The following is a 6,731-nucleotide window of genomic DNA, read 5'->3' as shown; positions in this document are numbered from 1 at the left end:
GTGCCAGAAAAAGGTCTTGATAACCCACAAGTATAGGGGATCGCAACAGTTTTCAAGGGTAGAGTATTCAACCCAAATTTGTTGATTCGACACAAGGGGAGCCAACGAATATTCTCAAGTATTAGCAGCTGAGTTGTCAATTCAACCACACCTGGAAACTTAGTATCTGCAGCAAAGTGTTTAGTAGCAAAGTAATATGATAGCGGTGGTAACGGTAACAAAAGTAAAGACAGCAAAAGTAATGTTTTTGGTATTTTGTAGTGATTGTAACAGTAGCAACGGAAAAGTAAATACGCGAGAACTAGTATATGGAAAACTCGTAGGCACCGGATCAATGATGGATAATTATGCCGGATGTGGTTCATCATGTAACAGTCATAACATAGGGTGACACAGAACTAGCTCCAGTTCATCAATGTAATGTAGGCATGTATTCCGAATATAGTCATACGTGCTTATGGAAAAGAACTTGCATGACATCTTTTGTCCTACCCTCCCGTGGCAGCGGGGTCCTATTGGAAACTAAGGGATATTAAGGCCTCCTTTTAATAGAGAACCGGAACAAAGCATTAGCACATAGTGAATACATGAGCTCCTTAAACTATGGTCATCATCGGGAGTGGTTCCGATTATTGTCACTTCGGGGTTGCCGGATCATAACACATAGTAGGTGACTATAGACTTGCAAGATAGGATCAAACACTCACATATATTCATGAAAACATAATAGGTTTAGATCTAAAATCATGGCACTCGGGCCCTAGTGACAAGCATTAAGCATAGCAAAGTCATAGCAACATCAATCTCAGAACATAGTGGATACTAGGGATCAAACACTAACAAAACTAACTTGATTACATGATAAATCTCATCCAACCCATCACCGTACAGCAAGCCTACGATGGAATTACTCACACACGGCGGTGAGCATCATGAAATTGGTGATGGAGGATGGTTGATGATGACGACGGCGACGAATTCCCCTCTCCGGAGCCCCGAACGGACTCCAGATCAGCCCTCCCGAGAAAGATTAGGGCTTGGCGGCGGCTCCGTATCGTAGAACGCGATGATTTCTTCTCTCTGTTTTTTTCTCCCCGAAGGCCAATATATGGAGTTGGAGTTGGCGTCGGAGGGCCACCAGGGGGCCCACGAGGTAGGGGGGCACGCCCAGGGGGGCGCCCCCCACCCTCGTGGACAGAGTGTGGGCCCCCTGGTCTTCATCTTTTGCGAGGATTTTTCTTTATTTTTTCTAAGGTGTTCCGTGGAGTTTCAGGACATTCAGAGAATCTTTATTTTCTGCACAAAAACAACACCATGGCAATTCTGCTGAAAACAGCGTCAGTCCGGGTTAGTTCCATTCAAATCATACAAGTTAAAGTCCAAAACAAGGGCAAAAGTGTTTGGAAAAGTAGATACGACGGAGACGTATAAATCAATTTCCTTGTAGTTTCTTATTTTCCAAAATTTTCAAATATTCCAAAACTAACGAAAAATATTTTTGCGGATTTTTCGGAGTCTGTTTACTTACTGTATCACGTACCTCCTTTTTTTCATGATTCTGGGGTGTTCTGGAAGGTTTCTTTTATGTGTTCTTCTGGTGTCATAGTTTGGATAATATTGCTTTCAACATTAATGGGCGTACCTGAGATATAATGTTTTATTCGTTGCCCATTAACAACCTTCGGGTTAGTACCTTCGGCATTATTTATTTTGATAGCTCCAGATCGATAAACCTCCTCGATGACATATGGTCCTTCCCATTTGGAGAGGAGTTTTCTTACAAAGAATCGGAAATGAGAGTTGTACAAAAGAATATTTTCATCAACTTTAAACTCACGCTTTTGGATTCTCCTGTCATGCCGTCTTTTAATTTTTTCTTCGAATAACTTTGCATTTTCATAAGCTTGGGTTCTCCATTCATCTAATGAGCTAATATCAAATAACCTCTTTTCACCAGCAAGTTTGAAATCATAATTGAGTTATTTAATTTCCCAATATGCTTTATGTTCTAACTCAAGAGGCAAATGACAAGCTTTTCCATAAACCATTTTGTAAGGAGACATACCCATAGGATTTTTATATGTTGTTCTATAAGCCCAAAGTGCATCATCTAATTTCTTAGACCAATTCTTACGGGACCTATTGACAATCTTTTGTAAAATTAATTTTATTTCTCTATTGCTAAGTTCAACTTGACCACTAGACTGAGGATGATAAGGTGATGCAATTCTATAGTTAACATCATACTTAGCAAGCATTTTATGAAAAGCACCATGAATAAAGTGTGAACCACCATCAGTCATTAAATATCTAGGGACTCCAAACCTTGGGAAAATAACTTCCTTAAGCATTTTAATAGAGGTGTTGTGATCAGCACTACTAGTTGAAATAGCTTCTACCCACTTAGTAACATAATCAAGAACGACCAAAATATGAGTATACACATTAGAGGAAGGAAAAGGTCCCATGAAATCAAATCCCCAAACATCAAATGGTTCAGCAGCAAGTGAATAATTCATAGGCATTTCTTGACGCTTAGCGATATTACCTATTATTTGACATTCATCAGAAGACAAGACGAACTTACGGGCATCCTTGAAGAGAGTAGGCCAATAAAAACCAGATTGCAATACGTTATGAGCGGTTTTGTCTCCCACGTGATGTCCTCCATAAGCTTCTGAATGACATTTTCGTAGGATTTGTTCCTGTTCATGCTCAGGTACACAACGTCTAATAATACCATCTACTTCTTCTTTATAAAGATGTGGGATTGATATATAGGACGAAGGTATTCGGACACCAGAAATGTTTCGAAAGGTATCAGGTATTTATTGGAGTAGCGGAGGGGTTACCGGACACCTCGGGGGAATATATGGGCCATATGGGTCATGAGTGGGAAGCACACCAGCCCACAAGGGGTGGCGCCCCCCCCCCCTTATGGTAGGAGCCCGATTGGGAGAAGGAAAAGAGGGGGTTCGCCCCCCACCCTTCCTTCTCTCTTCCCCCTTCCCTTTTCTCTCTGGTGTTTTATGGAAGGGTGGGGGCGCCACTTGGGAAAACCCCAAGTAGGATTCGGATCCTACTTGGGGCGCACCCTGGCTGCCTCCCCTCTCCCTCCCACCTATATATATGTGGGGGGCGCCCCTAGCACACCCCGGACAATTTGCCTAGCCGTGTGTGGCGCCCCTTCCACCGTTTACGCCTCTGGTCATATTTTCATAGTGCTTAGGCGAAACCCTGCGGAGATCACTTCACCGTCACCGGTCGTCGTGCTGACGAACTCATCTACTACCTCGACGTATTGCTGGATCAAGAAAGAGGGACGTCATCGAGCTGAACGTGTGCAGAACTCGGAGGTGTCCTACGTTCGGTACTTGATCGGTCGGAGCTAGAAGAAGTTCGACTACATCAACTGTGTTGTCAAACGCTTCCGTTCACGATCTACGAGGGTACGTAGACACACTCTTCCCCTCGTCGCTATGCATCTCCATGGATAGATCATTGCGTGTGCGTAGAAAAAATATTATTTTCCATGCCATGTTCTCCAACAATAAAAACATGATGCAAAATGGACTTATCAATCCTCATATGACGAGGACATATCACTGAACTAAGCATAGAAGTACTCCTCATCTAAACACTTGCCAGGAGTAGTGTCCCCCATGGACGGCAATGTGTAGGGGTGAAGGGTACCTGGGCGGCGGCTATCGCCGGCTCCCCCTAATATTTTTCTTTTTCATTTTTTCTGTTCTTTTTTCATTTTTGATTTTTATCAGATTCATGAACTATTCCCAATTTCACAATGTTTTTCAAATTTGAAAGCTTTTCCATTTTTTGTGAACTTTTCCATTTCAAATCAGGGAGCTTTTTCTCAAACTCGTGAACTTTTCCCAAATTTGATGAACGTTTTCCAAACTTTTGTGAGCTTGTCTCAAATTCACAAAACTCTTCTCATTTTTGCGACTTTTTCTAAATGACAAACTTTTTAAAATTCCTGAAAGTTTTTCAACTTTGCGAACTTTTTGTAATTTTTATGATTTTTTTTCAAATTTGTGGAAGTTTTTTTCAAATTTCATGAACTTTTTCAAGTTTGTTGAACATTTTTCAGTTTTTTGAACATTTACCCTTTTTTTAAAGCCAATGGTCAACGATCGTTGGGGGACCGGTCAACGGTGTCATGCCCAGCAGTTCAGTGATATGTCAACGATTGCATGAACATCTTTAAACAAAAACTTTTAGCATTTTTTTAACATGTGTGATTCTCTTTAAATGTCACAAAAACATGTTTGTAAAGTCAGTGACATGATGTTTAGGAAAACCGGTTAATAAGACAAGAATCAAAAACCAAAGCAAGTGGAGCATGCATGCATGCATGTGTGGAAGAGTGGAGGTGTACGTAGGGGCAGCTAGCGGAGGAGAGGCGGGGAGTGAAGTGCGGCAAGGAGCGCGCGGCGTCCTCTCACTCCATCTCTTTGCTGCATGCCATGCACATCATCGTCGTCTTGCATGGTCCCAAGGAAGGAAGCGTAGTATAGCGTGCATGCCATCCATTCTCTCACTCGGTTTGGTTGATGGTCCATCCCACAACCACCTGCGGCCTAGCCTACCATCCATCGACGACCTCTCGATCATCGCTGCGGTGCGGTGGTGGACACACCTCACCTCCGGCCATCCATCTCCCCGATCGACGATTGAGCAAATTACACTCTGCATCTGCAGGCCGGCGGTCCATCGATCCATGATCGCGGCCCTGCCTCTGGCTTGCTGCTGCAGGGAGAAATCGATCGTCGATCCGACTTGTCTAATCAAATCAAATTCATCATCGATTGATCGGTCAGTAGACGCGCGCGTGGGAGGAGGAATTGAAGGCGGTGGTGGTCGCCGCGGCTGGATCGTAATCGTCCTGGTATCCATCGATCTGCAGTGCAGGGAGGGGCGCGGCCGGTTTGTAATCTTATTAGATCCATGAAGCAGCTCAAGCCTCGGCGAGTGGGCGCCGGGGACGAGGAGGCGGCGGCGGGGGTGGTGGTGCCGCTGGCGCCGCGCAAGGACTACTGCTGCTGGTCGTGGTCGTGGTCGTGGTCGTGGTCGTGGTCGTCGTGGTGCCTTTTGAGGGCCTTCACGCTGCTGCTCGTCCTCCTCACGGGCGTGCTCATCGGCTTCGGCGCCAGCGCCAACATCTCCCGCTACTACTACTACACCTTGCTAACGGGCACGGGCGCGTCGTCGTCCAGCTCGCCGCCGTCGCTGATCTCGAGCAACAGCCCGACGCCGCCGTCGACGCTGGCCATGTCGTCGGAGCAGCACATCAGCCAGCCGTTCATGTCGTTCGTGCACCCGGGGTCGCCGGAGGGGCACTCGATGACGGACGCGGAGCTCTTCTGGCGCGCCTCCATGGTGCCCCGGGTGGAGGAGTACCCGTACCAGCGGGTGCCCAAGGTGGCGTTCCTGTTCCTCACGCGCGGGCCGCTGCCCTTCGCCCGGCTGTGGGAGCGCTTCTTCCGTGGGCACGAGGGGCTCTACTCGGTGTACGTGCACGCGCTGCCGGAGTACGTGCTCAACGTGTCGGCGACGTCCCCCTTCTACGGGCGGCAGATCCCCAGCCGGGACGTGTCGTGGGGCTCCATCACCCTCGTGGACGCCGAGAAGCGGCTGCTGGCGAACGCGCTCCTCGACCACTCCAACCAGCGGTTCGTGCTCGTGTCGGAGAGCTGCGTGCCGGTGTTCAACTTCCCGACGGTGTACGAGTACCTCATAAACTCGGCGGCGAGCTACGTGGAGTCGTACAACATCGACGTGCCGCAGTGCGCGGGGCGGTACAACCCGCGGATGGCCCCCGACGTGACGGAGGAGCAGTGGAGGAAGGGGTCGGAGTGGTTCGAGCTCAGCCGGGAGCTGGCGGTGGACATCGTCGCCGACCGCCGCTACTACCACGTCTTCCGCAAGCACTGCACCCCGTCCTGCTACCCCGACGAGCACTACATCCCGACCTACCTCCACCTGGTGCACGGGCCCAGGAACGCCAACCGGACCATCACATGGGTCGACTGGTCACGCGGCGGCCCGCACCCGGCCCGCTACGGCAAGGCCTCCGTCACAAAGGAGTTCATACAGGCCATACGCAACAACGGCACACAGTGCCTCTACAACGGACGGCCCACAACGGTGTGCTACCTCTTCGCGCGCAAGTTCGCGCCCAGCGCGCTCGGCACGCTCATCAACCTCACCACCACCCTACTCGACTTCTAATCTCTAAATTAAATAGCCTCTTCTTCCATTCTTCTTCTTCTTCTTCTTCTTCTTCTTCTTAGCTGATTGATTGATTGATTATATGGACTATGCTTACTAATTAACTATCTACCTCTGTATGTATGTATGTACGTATGTATACAGACAACTTGTGCTTTATAATGAATGATGAATGAATGACAGACAACTTCCTTGTGAATCACTTAAAATTAGAAGAAAGGGGTTTTGGAGGCCTTTATTTAAAAAAAAAACAAATTCAAACTTTCAAGGTTCAAAAAATTCTGAAAAAAAATATGCGTATATGTAAGGATGTAACCCACATGTGTGTTAAAATTCATGATGAAATACCTTGAGTTGTGACCTGTATAAAAAATACAAATTCATGGCCTGGAAGGATGAATAGTATCATGTGTTAAATAGCCATAGATTTTTTTTGCACAACCCTCATTTCAACGTATTTTGCCCTTAAAATTTACACACAT

At 46.9% G+C, this 6,731-nt stretch overlaps 1 pseudogene; it reads left to right on the top strand.

Annotated features, from left to right (window-relative positions):
* The first annotated feature begins 4,540 nt into the window (after positions 1-4,540).
* On the top strand, positions 4,541-6,429 carry LOC119347626 (annotated as a pseudogene).
* Positions 6,430-6,731: the final 302 nt, after the last annotated feature.

This window comes from Triticum dicoccoides, unplaced genomic scaffold, assembly GCF_002162155.2.
Source record: "Triticum dicoccoides isolate Atlit2015 ecotype Zavitan unplaced genomic scaffold, WEW_v2.0 scaffold70751, whole genome shotgun sequence".
NCBI classification, from domain to species: Eukaryota; Viridiplantae; Streptophyta; class Magnoliopsida; order Poales; family Poaceae; genus Triticum; species Triticum dicoccoides.
The sequence above is the reverse complement of the archived record's forward strand: the minus strand, read 5'-3'. Positions and strand labels throughout refer to the sequence as shown.